This window comes from Culex pipiens, chromosome 2 (assembly GCF_016801865.2).
Source record: "Culex pipiens pallens isolate TS chromosome 2, TS_CPP_V2, whole genome shotgun sequence".
NCBI classification, from domain to species: domain Eukaryota; kingdom Metazoa; phylum Arthropoda; class Insecta; order Diptera; family Culicidae; genus Culex; species Culex pipiens.
This window is the reverse complement of record NC_068938.1, coordinates 46,031,918-46,048,549: the sequence shown is the minus strand read 5'-3', so window position 1 is coordinate 46,048,549 and position 16,632 is coordinate 46,031,918. Positions and strand designations below refer to the sequence as shown.

The 16,632-nt window shown below is 38.0% G+C and overlaps 2 protein-coding genes across 4 annotated transcripts in view; one reads left to right on the top strand and one right to left on the bottom strand.

The window, feature by feature from the left end:
• LOC128092736 (uncharacterized) overlaps nt 1-16,632 on the bottom strand; it is a 238,866-nt gene that overhangs the window by 40,409 nt on the left and 181,825 nt on the right. The window lies entirely within an intron of this gene.
• The window catches only part of LOC120416771 (PRL-1 phosphatase), a 92,047-nt gene that overhangs the window by 52,924 nt on the left and 22,491 nt on the right, over nt 1-16,632 (top strand). Inside the window, exon 1 of one of the 3 annotated variants that reach the window (XM_039578630.2) lies at nt 8,765-9,548. The exons of the other annotated variants lie outside the window; for them this stretch is intronic. The gene's annotated coding sequence lies outside the window, so the exon portion shown is untranslated. Of the gene's footprint in view, nt 1-8,764; nt 9,549-16,632 lie in introns of those variants that run through there. 3 annotated transcript variants of the gene reach the window in all.

Below are 16,632 nucleotides of genomic sequence, written 5' to 3'. Positions count from 1 at the left end.
TCAGCATTCTCTCATGTGCCGTAATGTGACTCGCGCGTTAGCACACTACTCCATAGTGCACTCCTGGCGTGCACTTACTGTTGATGTTATTGCGTTCACGTGTTCTGACCACTCCACCACCGGTAATCCCGCATCGTGCCATGTGCACACTACACACCCTGGAGCAAAACTCTCTGACGTCTCGCTGTTATTTCGCTGCAAACAAACAATGTTTTTAGCTCTCATTAACGACTTACTCTGTGTGGACGATTATCACCCTGGAGAGGGATGAGTCATTGCAGGGGTCTCTTATCTCCTCGGTACGCATGGGGTTTCCAGAACTTTGCACACTTTGTTTTTTTTTTTTTGTTCATAACTTATTTTTATTAGGTCCTTTTAGGTGCTGTGACCAGGTTAGGACCGAGGATCAAAAGTACAAAAAATAATAAAAGAAAAATAAAAATAAAAACCGGAACTGATCTAGATTATCATTTTCTCGTGCCATGTGTCAGCAAGTGTGCGATCACGTCAATCTGTTCCTCGGGTGTCTTGCACTGCCTCAAGCGACCTCTGTATTCTCTGTAAATGGACCACAGCTCCGACTCGCTGTACAGCTTCGGTTCGCCTTGATCCGCCTTCGGGGTTGCACCGGTGCCGGCGCCAGTATTATCTGGACTTCTTCCTGCGGGACGAGGATGTTTTTCTTCCGTCCCGACGGACGGCACCGCTCCAGGTAGCGGAGGAAAATCCGCCGCGTTGAACGCGGCTACAGCCGGAGTCTGCTTGTCCTTCTTCCATGCTGGCGGCTTCGGCTTGGACGCCTGCTGCCTCGACTGGATGAACTGCGCACGTTTGGGACAGCTGCGGTCCAGACCCTCGTGGGATCCAGAGCAGTTGACACACTTCTTGGCTTGCGTTTCTTCTGCTTTGCACTTTTCCGTGCTGTGGGCACCCCCACAGCTGCTGCACCTTGGCTTGAGATGGCAGTTACTGGTTCCGTGACCGAACTGCAAGCAGTTCTTGCACTGGGTCACGTGCGGTTCTTTGTTCCGGTAGGCCACCCACCGGACGACGACTGATCCCACTTTCTTTACCTTGCTACTCAACTCCTTCAAACTGGTGTGCCCCTTGGGGAAGAGCACGATGAAAGGCGTCTCATCGATGGCGGGAAGCTGCTGCTTCCGCCTGATGGCGTGTACTGCCAAGACGTCCAGCTGATGTTCCGTCTTGAGCAGCTCCTTGACGTAATCCGGTTCCGCGTTCGGGAGACCTCGCATTACTACCCGGTGCGGTCTCGCACTGCGCTTTCCGTGCGTATAGAACTGCACCTTGTTCTTCTTCAGGTGAGCTTGCACCGTGTCGAAGTCGTCGCTCGAGAAGCACGTAATTTTGGTGCCGTACCGCGTCAGTTTGTGTTCCGGCTGGACATCACATGTCGACATCACCTTCGCAAGGCGGGCGAAACTCGTTTCTTTCACCACCAGCGGCGGCTGCTTCTTCTCCCCTGCCGACTTGCCGGGTGCTGGTACCTCGGGGGTGGTTTTTTCTGCTGCTGGGTTCGCATTGTTGTTGTTGTTGCTCTTCTCCGCTAGCGGGCTGAACTTGTTGTTGCTGAGCAGCTTCTCCACTTCCTGGCCATTGCCGTCGTTGATCTCCTCCTTAGCCTTCCTGCGCCGAACCTTGATCACGGGACGAAATTCGCCCCCGTCCTCTCCTCCTCCTTCGGAGTCTTCCACTTCCATGCCCGTCGCCGCCTGCGTTTTGGGTTGGAACCCGTCCGGTTTCTCCCACACACTTTTCTTCATGGCCGCGTTCCAGTAGAACGGCCTTCCATCCTCAGCCCTATGCTCCGTCCACTCACTCTCCGCCGTCGCGGCCGCCGCCATGGCCGTCGGCGAAAGTTAAAAAAAAAACACCGCCAAAAACGCGCTCAAAGGAAACACGTCTGCTCTGAGCAAGCTGTCAAACTGGAATGTTTGCACACTTTGTTTGCGGTTTAATTTTGCGGACGAATGTACCGTTTGTTACGTCAACTGCCGATACAGTTCGCTTGGTGTGAGAGAACCTTGACCATCAGCCACGCAAGTTGGCGCCGATAATTGGCATTGAAACCGTATTGAAGCGGTTACAGAAGTTCGGTGTTTGCCAAGATTGTATAGGGAAAGGTTGGAAATTGTTTTTAAAAACATCTGGAATTTTGATAGAAGAATTTATATGCCTCGCTAAGAAGTTCTATAGAATCTTTGGACCATCAACAAAGCAAACATTAAAAGAAAACAAGTCGGTTTCAACCTTATTAGTTACCGTCTTGATCCCAGTTTACATTGTCAAAGTTTCACAACAAAGAGGTGCGTCAATTCGCACACTTCGTTTGGCGCCATCCCGTAACAGTTGGTGGTGGAAACCCTGTAAAGTGCAATACCATTGTGCGCCAGGAAGACTACAGATTGCGTTTTAACCTTTTACCGTAGCGTGGTGGAAGGTTCTCCTCCCAAGTTCAATGCCAACGCGTCACGTGGACTGGCTGGTCATTCGAGCGAATCTCGGTGGCGAGTGCCACGAGTGGCTGGCCGCACGAGTCAGCGAAAATCGGGTTGGACGGATCAACAGCGTCTGATCGATGGGTTCTGGGTATTCGTAGTGATGTTAATGGTGTTGATACGACGTGCTATCGATGGCACGCGGAGGTGGCTCTGGGCATGTGCCGGGTAACCCTCGACGAGCTATGCAACGGTCTTTCTGGTTGAATAATTATTTAAAAATTAAAACAAGTCAATTTCTCGTGGTCAGTTCGTTATCCCTCTCTCGCGTATTTTAATTGCTGTTTTCTGAGAAAACAAAATAATCTTCGGCGAGTGTTCGTGAATGAGGAAAGGAGTGATAGAAAGAGAATGCTCTTGCTGGCAATCACGAGAAAAAAGAAGAGAACTCACAAGTTAACTCACACTATACCTTCAGATCTTTTGGTGCAGGAGTCATCAAATGATAGTTTGTTTCTATCACTCATTTACAACACTTTTGGTTTTAGCTATTTTGTTTTAGAAATAATCAATCGGTTCTATTTTGGGCAGTCAAGGGTGCATCCAAAATAATCAAGCCGTATATATTTAGAGAAGCGTGGCAGCTGTCGCTCTCATCAAACGATTTATTTATAAACGAACGAAGTGCGCCGCCAACGAACTTATCTACGTCGTCCGTGGCAGGTTCTTTAACCTCCCATTGCCGTCCACGTCCAGTAAAAGTTTGTTTTGTAAATTTATGGGATAAACAAACGGTTCTCGTGACACGCCGGTATCAATGAAGTCTCTACTCTACCAAAGGAGGGTTCGATTCGATTTGCATTTGGCTCAAATTGCGCTGATTCAAGTCTCGCTCTGCCCATTGGTAACAAGCGAGGACAAATCGCGACCGACCAGCAAACCAGCGATAACCTGCCTTTGGGATGTGTGGCATTGAGTTGCGCGATTAGTTGAGCCCAGCGCGATAACGGTGGTGTTCCCTCAAAAGCGGTGCTGCAGCTGCCATTGATTGAGATTATGTCACATGTGCAAGTCCGGGAGGAGTTCTCTGGGATTTCGAACTAATACGCTCACAAAAAATAGCTATACGAGAATCTTGACGAAACTCTTGGATTAACGTTTTTGGCTTGTTTGTACTGTCTTCGGTACGAGCTTGTCGAAGGAAGTTTTGACCTTCCAGAGAATTGCGCTCCTCAACAACGAACTTCGCTCGGTCCCTCAGATGTGTTTAGACTACGGAGTTGCCACGCGCCTCGTGCATTAGTTCTGCGCAGGCAGAAATCGGCAACCGGGTCTCGGGTTTCTCAAAAACCGCGAACCGCTGCGGAAACTCAAGTCGAAGAACGGTGTTTAGTTTAATGTCGCTTTGTTTACGCGACATTTGGGGCGCCAATCGGTGTTGCCAACCCCGTGTAATTAGCCCCGGCAAAATTGGCGCAGTACGACAAAATCGTTGATAACGCCGACACAACCTTAAGGAGAGCGTTTTATCACGCGCGCGTTCGTGTACATTTTGAGTCATCAGCTGTCAATCTGTTGAAAGACGACTGTTTAAGCAAGCAAACAGAACCAGACCACACCGACTGATTACTGCTGCGGCTGGTACACGGCTTCATCGCGAACACGCACAAGCTTTTGCGACGAGGTTGACAAAAGAGCGAAGTCAAATGATGGCGGTAATCAGCTGCAAGACGTGCTTAAGAAGAACTCACGGCAACGATGGGAAAAGTGTTGCAATTTTAAAATTTCTAAACTAAATATTTTCAATAAGTATTTTTATTAGATTTTGAATGTTCTGCTACAGGAAGTTACATTTTCAATTCTGAGTTTTGGAGAACCTTTCATAGCGTAATTTTTCTAAGTTAAGAATTTGCTAGCTGAGTGCTCTTTTAGGGAAAATTATTTTTTAGAAAAAAAAAAAAACAATAGACCTATGCACAGAAAAAAAATTATATCTATCAGGGAATGGTGACAGATTTTGTGTCAACAAAAAATGATCAGTGCTTCAATTTTTCAAAATTCAATTTTAATTTTTTTCAAAACACTTTAGCTTATTAATTCAATTTTTATATTTTTATTTTTTGTCAAAAAAAAAAAAACAAGTCTATTGCTAATTCGCTAAAAGTTGTTGAATTTACATAATTTCATCTGTTTTATTTATAATTCAATAATTCAATTCAATTCATGTTTATTTCTTGTACTAAGCATAATACATTTTGTTTTACCTTATAAACTAGTGTAGAGTTATGGAGATCCTTGCAGCTACAGCATTATCAGTAATCATTGGAATAGATTAATTTGTTATACTTGGTGAGATTTAACGGAAGCAGAAAAAATCATTTACAAAAAAACTGCAAGTAATTCAATAATATATACAAGAAAGCAAAATTTATAGAAAAATGAAGAGATTATTTTTTTGCACGCTCGAAATTTGATATTCATAACATTAAAGTAAAAAAGTTCCTCCCACTTTCTGCAACCAGTTTCATTAATTAATTGATGCAGGAAAACATGACAAAAAATCGATTTCATTCTTCAACCCGGTAAAAAGGCATACGATGTTAGGCAAGTAACCTCATTAAGGGCGCCGCCTAACCTATATTTGAAATACAGTCAAAACCTCAATAGAATTCAATGTTACAATTACAATTACGAACAATGGAAAAGAACATCTCAAAATACACAGTAAACAATCCAATTGTAAAAACGCTTTTAACAATCAATTTAATTTTGAAAATAGGCGGAAGGAGAGGAGGTTTGACTGAGCTGTGGCACATTTTTAACGAGTACAGCGCCAGATTCCAGACCTGCAAGACCCGCGTGGACCAGTTGAGACTCGTCAGTTTGGGGAAAGTGGGGCAAGTGTAACAAGCTAAGGAAATGCTCGTTATAACCCATCAAAAACGTTAAAAAATCTGTCGGATTTTTTTATAATCACCTTATTCCAGGTCTTGACTAAGACTTTGATGAGCAAGTTTTTGAAAAATCTTGTTTGTAATGTAAAAAATTGATTTTAAAAATTTTGATTTTCCGTACGTTCTTCTCAACTAGTGGGGCAAGACGAACAACCCGTTGGGGCAAGAGGAACAATGCATGAAACAACATGTTAATTTGCTTACAATTGAACTGTTATCACTTAGATACATCAGATTAGAATGTATTTGAAACGTTTCTTTCATTTTTAGATTAAATAATAATATTTTACTAAAAATTTGATCGTTTTTGGAACAAAAATATAACTTTGATGAAAAAAAGGAAATTTTCATAATATCATTATATTTTGCATGGACAATTTTTTTTAACAATTGTTTATCAATTTTTAAGTACTTTTATGTATTTTTTTCCAATAAAATATGTTTTTGCAGCAATTCGTATTTTTTTCCATACTAAAAATCCATATGGTACACTTGCCCCACCTGAACAAGATTTTTTAAATGCTCTCAACAAAAATAACTAGAGGTGGGCAAAAAAAGAGCGAGCCGCTCAAAGAGCCGGTTCACTGAAAAGAGCGAATGAACCGTGGCTCGCAAAAAAAGAACCGCGGTTCTTTTTTAAACATCGGTTTTTAAAAGAACCGTTTCAAGATGGCATGATTTATGTAACAAATATAATTATTGAATACCAAAAAAAATTATTAAACTTATTGTTGAGAATAGAAAATGCAATTTCAAATATTTCAATGCTTATAAAAATTAATCCCAAAAGAAAATGATTTTCTAAACAAAACGAAAAAAAACCTTTTCATTGTACAACTGATTGTACATTAAAGTATTACCGGAATACAAATTTGAGCATTTCAAATTGCATAATTTGTAAAATATTACCAAAAAATTACTGAATAGTTTAGAGATTTTTGGAAAAAATAAACCCTTTTGCCCGATCAAACTTTAGCGTTTATAGACTTTATTGTTTAAATCAGAATGTAGTTAAGAGTTCAAAAAATATATTCTCCAAATAAAATATTAACATTATTTAATTACAGAATATTTTCTCCAAATAAAATATCAGCATTAGTTCAATTCTTACAGAAATAGACGCAATTTTAAAATTAAAACAAGTTTTTCAGCATCTCAGATTTAAAATTGGATGCCATTCAATAACTCAAATGCTACGGTTCGAGTAGAAATCTTGACAAAGAGACCAGCATGACTTATGGTTTTCAAGGGCATCTTCTCGTTGCCAGTTTTAATTTTTTATCAATAATTTATAAAAGTACAATATGAAATAACTTATAAAATCACACGATTCTTAAAAAAAAAACCTTTTCATTCAAATTTTGAAAAAGAGCGAAAGAGCCGTTCAAAAGAGCGGCTCTTTTTGATGAGCGAACGAAAATGAGCGGCTCCTAAAAAAGAGCGGTTTTGCCCACCTCTAAAAATAACTAAACGTTAAATCATACTTTATAATAGGTGCAAGTCATTGGTAGGGACACTACTGATCTAGGAAAAATAGCATTTTGATAAAATGAGCCTTAAAACGAAACCTAAGCCTTATTTTGTACCATCCAAATATTATAAGAAAACAAAGGTTTTGAAAAAAACTTCATTCAATCTCATGCCCCGTGGCGTTTACGTCGTTTTGGCGGTTATGTGGTAGTAGAATCAGCCAATTGCATTGCTAGCAAAAATTCCTCATACTGGAAATACCAAAAATTGTAAAAATTACGGCCGTACGAGCGATTGTTCCTCTTGCCCCACCTTCCCCTACATGCTCGGCAAATACGGCGGAAAATGAGTTTTTTTTAATGTATTCTAAATTATTATAAACCGTCCCTCGGTCCTAACCTGGTCACAGCACCTAAACGGACCTAATAAAAATAAGTTAAGAATAAAAAAAAATCAATTTAATTATGAAAATCATTCAATTTTAGTTACCGTCATCAGGGGTGACATTGGGTCTGGGGGGTGAAATTGGGTCATACAAAATTCTTCATTTTTGTATGACCCAATTTCACCCTCCAGACCCAATGTCACCCCTGATGACGGTATTTGAAATCTACCATGAAATTTGAAGTAATTATTTTTTGCTATTCCGATGATTAGACAAATGGTCACTGATATACATTTTCTAAAAACTTTGTTAAAGAAAAACAATGTTTGTTTAAGTATCATCGAACTATGAAAATATTTCGCTAACTGCCCAACTTTAATGAAAAAAAAAAGTTTAAATAAATCTTAATTGAATTCAACAGACATTTTATTTTTGTTTGTCAGCATTGCTTCATAAAGTATTTTGAAATTAAAGTAAATTGCGAAAATGAGCAGAATCAATCTTATTTATTTTAAATTAACGTAGAGTCTGCAGTTGGCAATAAAATCTCTACAAATGACAAGAAAGAAAATAATAAAAGTGTCCTAAATGCATTTGTAAGTAAGCCTGACTAAAAAATGTTTTTAATAGCAAACATATCTCCAGAATATCGTTTAAATATAAGATACTCTTCTCAATAAATAATATAAAAAAAAAAATACATAAAACTTCGATTTGGTCAAACCATTACCCTAATTTTTTCACCTCAATTCTAAACAACTTAAATTAAAAATTTGTCAACCAAAATTAAGAAGGATAATTAATAAAAAATTACTTGATAAGAAGGTTGCTTCGGAAATTAACAGACATTATTAATAAAAACAGTGAAATTATAACATAAAAGGCACTCTCCACTACTTTCTGAAGTTCGACCTACGTCACGTTACAATCCCGTCCCCCACAGCTTCTTGTCGTTCGTTCGTTCCATCGCACCTCTCAACCACACCACTACAAACCACCCACCCGTCCAACGGCCAGTAAAAAGCCACTCAGAGTCAACAGTGTATCATTTTCTCCGTAACTTGCTCACCAACACCCCCTCGCCAAAGTTTGGCGTCCGCTGGCGGGTGAGTAAAGTGAGTAACTACTACGTACTACGAAGAGTTACTCTGGACCTGGCAATGAGATCCGGTTTGCTCCACAACTATCGCTGTAATGCAACCTTGCGTGACACCAGTTCTGTTGGTCATTATTTACCCTCGGTAGAAGGTAATTGAGTAACTTGTCATCGTCGAGTGGATGAGAGCAAAAACCCCGAGAGCAATCGCTGATCATCTCAGCTACTAAACTTCTCGAACGAACGAGAATGCTGAGCACGAGCTTGGTCGGGCGTTCTCCCCGGTTCAGTGTTGAAGTATCGCTTCAACGTGTCAGTCTAGCTTAATCGGGTGGCGCAGCGAGTTCAGCTTGACGCGGAAGTCGTTGAACAGTTTTGGAAGTGAAATTATTTAGTTGGAAGAGGGTTGTGAAGAGTTGGGTGTTGATTCAACAGGTGTTACAAGTGCGTGATTGTTGTGATATTCGACAGATTGATTGCTTGAAACAGCTTTAGAAGTGTTCAAGGGTTTTGAAGTTCTTGGTGAAGAACATGCTGTTGAGGACCAAGTGCAAGCTGAAGTCTACAGGTTGTTTAGTGTCTTGAAAACCGATCAAGAATTTAAACAATTTTGCGGAAGTTTCTTCAGCGATTACAAAAAAACACTTTTGTGAACCCTGGCAGTGTGGCCAGTTTGAGCGCTCCTCTCACGTCCGGTTTACATGACTGACTGTGCGGGACGGCAAGGTCCCCCCAAAGTCAAGTACGACGACTGCGACACCGCTACCGGCCAGTGTTGCCAGCGGCTGGTCAAATTTCCACGCCAGCATCACAAGCCGTGGCTGCAGCAGCCGAGTGCATTCTTCAAGGAGAGCGTAACATGAGCGGCGGCCGTTGAGCAGGGTGAAAGTGAGAGCCGCCGCGTTCTTGGCCGTCCAAGAAGTGCAAGAAGTGGAAGAAGATTGTGTGCAAAACAAGTCGAGTTTGAGCAAACGAAAATAAACAAATCCGTTGCGTTGCGTCGTCGTCGGCTGCAAATCTTGCGAAAGTTTGTGCAGCGCAGTTTGGCAGCAGAAATCGCTGGAAAAAGGTGCAAAGTTCTTCAAGTATTCAGAACAAGTGTTCAAAAAAGAAAAAAAAACGCAATAAGTAGAAGAAGGTGGAATCTACATTTGTTTTCCCCCGGAAGCATTCCACGTTTGAAGGTGAGAAAAAGAAGGGCGCAATCAAGAAATGAAAGATATGCATTTCAAAGTGGTACACAACACACTTCAGAAATGGGAGCTTCTCAGTCTTTGATAACTCGACTGCAACGAGTGCAACTGCCGTGGAGAGATAAGAGGTTGGAGTGAGGTGTGGAATATTTCTTCAAAGCAGCTCTGAGTTGATTAGACGAGGGAGAAAAATTTGGCTTGGTAATGTGATTGAATTGAATTGGAGGAGCGGACTCGGGCTATGACGTGATGGTTACGACGAAGGGGGGGTATTTCCGGCAAATAAAACAAGGTTATCAAAATAATGGCGCGCGAGCGTACTGATAAGGGGATTCCAATTGATTGGAGCGCGTGCTGCTTTGTGGAATATTCTAGGAAAGGTGATAATTGAGCGTGGTATCTGGATGTGGAAGGTATTGTGTATGCTGATCGTTACTTTTTTGGGGAGCAACAAAGAAATTTGATTTATTATTATCAATTAAATACTCGGGAAAGATTTAAATCAGTTAAATTAGATTTTTTTGACAATGAATCAATTCAGGAAATTGTTTTATAACCTTCAATGTTCAAAATGTAAATATTCTGTAAATATTATAAATGTTTGAATTTCTCGCATTGAATGTTATCATAAAAAATAACAGACCATGCCCGGGTTAACTTAAGTATCAAGTTTGAAGTCTGGTTTGCCATGTTCAAAAAAATCAAATAATACAAATTCAAAATCCAAGTTAACATTTTGCGTAATGTCGGTTTGTTTACAGCAAGGTTTCCAAGATATTTTTTTCAAAGCTTTCTGAGAACTTATATTGCTCCAGGGTTCCCAGATCATATAAATTCTCAAAAACTAAAAAAAAGGTGAATAATGTTTTTTTGCATTGACCCAATCTTCGCAATCACAATTTGTTTGCCTGTGTTTGTTTTTGTTTTCTTTTCCAATTCAATTCCCGCAGGCCGGCAGCGAAATTATGAAAAAGAATATTTTGTTTCGGACATGGATTATGCTGATACAGCATATCTGTGTCCCGGTTAATATGAGGTATCAGCCAAAGGTATGACCAATTTCAGGATGACAAAGAGCTTGGCGGAGGAAAAAATATTACCTGATGCCAGTTGTTGTTCAATTCGGAATTTTTTAAAGGCCTCGAATTCATTTTTATTTACTTTTTAGATTTTTTATAAAACCGCCTTAATCCCTGAACCTTCTTCTCGTGAGACTTAGCATTGTAATCACGATTGGTTCGCACACAACAGTTCATTTTTTCTTTAAATTCCTCAATACAATTTTCCATACAATTCTGAAAAAAAAAAACTCATACGAAAAAGTTTTTTTTTTACAATAGGTTCTTAAAAACTTTTAATTAATCCACCTTTAGGTGGTTGGTGCCTTCCTTGCATTCATAAAGTGAATACACTACACAGCCTCAAAAAAGTGTATAAATAACACTTATTTTTATCAAAATATCTGAGATCCGGCCTCAAAAAAAGTGTATTAAAAACACTAAAGTACTTATAACTTTTGATAGGGTTGTCAGATCTTCAATCTTTTGGGCTCGTTGGAAAGGTCTTTTGATTACCGTAAACTGGGGTGACTTTGATAGCCCGGGGTGACATTGATAGAAATTTGATTCTGCCACTAATTTTGATACATCCAATTTAACAGTCACATTTTTGCATATTTGTTCGATAATAAGCTATCCCTTAATGCTTACATACTCAAAATTCTCAAAAATGTTTAGATATTAATTTGACGGGCATTTGAAAAACCTATCAAAGTCACCCCGGGCTATCAAAGTCACCCCAGTTTACGGTACCTATCTAACGATGGGTCGCATGATAGATCCGGGCAACTTTTTCATCACGGACTTACAGACATACACGCGCACAGACATTTGTTCAGAATTTGATTCTGAGTCGATAGGTATACGTGAAAGTGGGTATACGAGGTCGAATAAAGAAGTTCATTTTTCGAGTGATTTTATAGCCTTTCTTCATTGAAATGAGGAAGGCAAAACATATCTTTTTATGTTCTTGTTAAAGTTGTAGGCTAAACAAAAATTTAAAAAAATGGGTACACTTATTGAAGGTTATACTGTAGCATTTCAAAAGGGCGTAATATTGAATATTTTAAATGTTAGTCTTAGTCACAAATTTATTTATTTTTTAAATCAGAAAATTTCACAAAAGTTTCATTTTTCATCGTCGAAAATAGGACCATTAGTTTGTGAAATATTGTTACTAGGCTGTTTGGATGAGATTTAAAATGCTTAAATTTTCTTGTTTCTTTTTCTTTTATTTGCTGTATTAGGGGAAATATACCCATTTTAATCACTCTAAGCCGTTCCACCAATTCTCATCACTTTTGCCGTTTTCCGCTATTAAATCAACATTTTCAGATGTATCAACAATGGAGAGTTGCTTGCTCACTTTTATTAGAGCTATTTATTACTTTGGAACAGCCAAAAACACTTTATGCAAGCTGTAATTCATGATCTAAGTGCTGATAGGCCGATAATAGAAATAGGCTGAGAAAGGGTATAGTTCCCCTAGAATTAGCAACCAGAGATCCAGTCTTTAATGTCTCATGAGCAATTTTATTGGCAATTTTCTGAACTTTTCGAAAAAAATATTTTCAGAAATGGACAACCATGGACACTATTTATTTATTTATTTTATTTTATTTTATTTTTTTCATAATCCGACGGCAACATTTTTGTCCATACTTTTCTGTGGCTCAAAAGTTATGGATTTTGTCCTCTGAAACTAATCATAAAAAATGGATTTTGGTAAATTGATTACTTGTGAAAAAAGTTGATTAGAACCAACAAAAAGAGCCTTGTACAAAAAATGGCTTCTTTGGTCATAGGAAATGCACCAAAAAAGTTTTTTTTAATGGCTTCTTTGGTCATAGAAAATTCACCCAAAAAGTTTGAGTCAAATAACAAAAATACGAAAATAAAAATTGCATGAAATCGGACGATTTCGTAAAGAATTGCTCATGAGGTCTATTAGGATTAGTCTGTTCATATTAAAAAAAATAATATCAAGGGAAACACTAACAAAATAATAGAATGAAAACAAACAAAAAAATACTAGGAACGTATGAAACAACTCACACACATATTACAGAAACAAGAATAAGTTATTGCGAAATAATATAAAATTCTTGAAATATGTTCTAATGCAGACTTTTTGTCTTAAAACTATTCAAACATGAATAGTTATGTTTGAAAGAATCGGAAAACTTACACAAAAAAAAATATTTGAAGCTCTGACGGCCTAGTTTGTCGCGATCAAATATTTTGCAAAGTTAAGCATACCCACAAAAAACGCTCTCCATAATTTTGTTTGACAAGGCAACATCATCATCCCCATCAAAAGACAACCACCAGCATATTCCAAGGTCGATTACTCTGTAGCTTTTCCAGCACTTCCTTTGAAGGTTTTATGTTACACGCCAACCCAACCACCCCGAACCAGAACTCCGAAATCGATTTATCAAGTCATGTGTTTGGTGGTGCTGGCAGATAAGGCCACCCAAGTGTCCTTTCGACGTCGTCTGGCTTGCCAAAGTGGGTGTGGCTCCTTCTCATCACACAAAATGGCACGTGCCACCTGTTGATCCTTGGCGATGAAAAGGCGTTTTTTTGCGGTCGCTTTCATGGATATTATCGGTGACTGGCCGCTTTGTGGGCGACCTCGGCGAAAATGAGCGGGGACTTTATGACTTGTACGCGAAGGAGGCTCCATCGTCGTTGCCTTGAACTTTGCTCGGTATTATGTCGAGCCTTGGACGGTTGGTAAGTCGTTCAGGGCAAGGTTGTTTGAGAAGAACTGGCGCTTTGTTATGTAATACTACTTAGATTGTGTAGCTCAAATGCCAATTGAACTGAATGTTTACTTTTTTTATTTGTACATTGCTACTTTGTTGCTCAAGGAACAACTTAAACATCTGTTCAAAGTCATTTCGAAATCGACAGCAAATATTTTTAGTTTCACGTTTTCCTTCAGCTTATTCTTCAAATTACGAATCGTTCTCCCAGAACGCCACCAAATACGTGCCAATTTTGAAAAATACAATTTATCACTTTGTGCTCATTTTGCCAACCGATTTTAGAGAAATCCTTCACCGTGCCCCACAATGAGTATTTCGCACATAAGTTACGAACAAAGCAAAAAAATGTAAACAACTTTGAGAAAATAAAAAAAAAATCAGCGTTAACAGCACAAAAAAATCCCCCAAAACCCAAAATAAAACAAACCCGGTGAAACCATAACAAAGTCATCACCCACCGATCGTCACCCCCGGATCCCGGGTCGGAGGAGGTAGTAGCATGTGATGTTAATTTCGCACGAAATCAGTGGAAATTTGGTTGGGCGAAAGTATTTATATAATTTTCGCCCGTTGTTGTTTTAGTGGCCGGCTCATTCAGAAATAGACGAGCGGGACAAGCACAACAAAAAATTGACAAACGAAAAGGATAATAAAAAAAAAGTGGGAACAAAACATCTGAAAAGACGCAAATCTGGTTTTGAGAAGTGGATCGGGTGATGATTATGAGTGTTGTTCTGGATGTTTCTAGAAGCGTTAAAGATATAGATTTTTTTAAGTAGTAAGAGGAACAGTTAAAAAGTTTTTAACGAATTTAAAAATAAATATGCAGCAATGAATATTTGTTTTCATACTTTATTGGAAGGGACCTAAAGCCTATCAAAAATTAGAAATTTTTAGAATCGTTTTATTATATTTTTGATCTAATTCAAGCATCTTATGTATTCTTTTAATGTATTATATTCTTGTTTGTGATTTTTTGTGAATTTTCCATTCATTCAATTTTAAATATTTCTTTAAAAAGCTCTTATTCTGAATTCAGAACAAAAAAAGAATTGTATATTCTTACAAATAATGAATACTTGTTTTTCTAATATCTTTGTTGGCCTACTTTATTGCCAAAAATAACGGTACTGCATGTATCATTTTCACAGCACCTAAAAGGACCTAATAAAAATAAGTTAAGAATAAAAAAAAATGTATCCATTTCAGTGCTAAAAGTTCAACTGTAATGAAAAGTAATACTTTTCGTGTTGACTTGTTGGTCATTTCGTTACTATAGAATGGCAGGAAATGTAAATAAAGACTAAAGACACTAGCTTAGCTAGGAAAGGCTTGTTTAGACACCAAAAGTAAAAATTATCGGAGAGAAAGGAGGGAATTTCAAACTATTGTTTTAGAAGCTGTTTTTTAGAATTTTTTGGTTTTGTTTTTTGTAAATCTTGAAAGGTAACATCAGTATAAGCATTTCAGCATAAGAAATTCCAATTTTCTAACCTTATCGGATTTATTTTATGAAGCCATTTAATGTACTGAAGTAACTTAAAGCCTTAATTAAAAAAAATCTGAAATTTAATGTAACCGTCACAAAATTCTCGATTGGGGAAAATAATTTGAATTCCTTAAACCTGAAAATTGCCGCACAAACACAAGTGCAATCAACAAAGAACAATTTAAAAATATATTCACTTCTAATTTATTAGTGTTTATTTGAAAATAATTCCAATTCTTCTGAATTTTTAATGAAATTTTATTCAAAAGCATTTTCATGAAAATAATTGTTTTTTTCCGTCAAAACTTAGAGTGAGAACATATATTTATAAGAAATCTTTGCGAGCATTTGCCATTTTTGTTTTAATTTTAAATCATGGTTTGAAATTTCCTTTTTTTTATCTTTTCCGTTTTCATTTTGACCTAAGTTGAGGGATTTTAGCTCGTTTTTCAAAGTCAGTTTTATTAAAAATATCTGTTTGATGTGGAAAATTTAATGTTTTTTTTAAATGTAATATTTTGAGCAATCATGGTTCAGAGATGAAAAATTTGCAGATATTCAAATCAGTTTTCGTTGCAGATTTTTTGAAAATATTTTTGAAATTGATTTTGATAGGGATTTTCGTAAGAAAGTTCACGTCAGTTTTTCCAGCCTCCTCACATAGATTTTTTTACCGAATTCGGTGGTTGAAAAATCGGTAAAATTTAGATTGGTAAATCATCTGTCAAAATGAGCAACATTTTACGGAAAATCGGGTGTACGATCAACAATGATAAACTTTATAACCGAATTCCGATAAGATTTTACCGAATTCCGATAAGATTTTACCGAATTCCGATAAGATTTTTCCGAATTCTGAAGTTTTCAGTTTACTTTATTAAAACTGTTTATAAATGAGTAAAATTTATGAATATGAATATTTTGGGCGATTTTTTTTTACCGAATTCGGTTATTTGTTTTGCGCTTTTCAACTGCTGAACAGTTCGGTTAACTAAAAACTACCGAATCCGGTAAAATCTTTCCCAACTTTGTTAATTGTTCATTGTTCGTCGTACAACAAACCTTCGGTAAATTTACAAAACTTTTCAGATTTTCTACTACCGAATTCGGTAAACAAACGAAGTTTATCACACTTTTTTTCTCAAAATTAAACAAACTGTCAATTTTTTTTTCTTAAGATTAGTATTGTTTAATGCAAATAATCAATTAAAAAATTAGGCACGACATTGAACGTCTGATCTCCTTCGTTTGAGTGTATCATCCAGTTCAAACAGTCAGCGCCAATAATGTCCCTGCAGCTGTCAGCTGCTAGAACCGTAATCCGTCATAAAGCCCTCACACTCCGCGCGTATCAAATTGATGCCACAAGCTCAGCGAACCGATAAAATGCGGCGCGTTTTTTTCGCCATGAGACTTTCACTTTTCAACATTTTGCCATACCTACTACTGCTGTCTCTCGATGATGCCGGTTGACAGCACGGGGGTTTGGGCAACAATTTGCAAATTGTCAAAGTTTTGCGTTTACTAGAAGGTTGTGGACGTGGGATGGAATCTGGCGCAAATTTTTTTAGATACCGCAAATGCTTTGGCTTGGGTTGTATTCCGTGGAAATAATTGCGTTATCTTTTTTTCTGGGTCCAATGTATCAATTCCATTTTTGGAAGCGCTTTTTTCTTATCTCGAATTGCGTAATTGATGATAACATTATGGATGCGCTAACGAAGGTTCACGAAGATTTGATGTACAAACTTTGG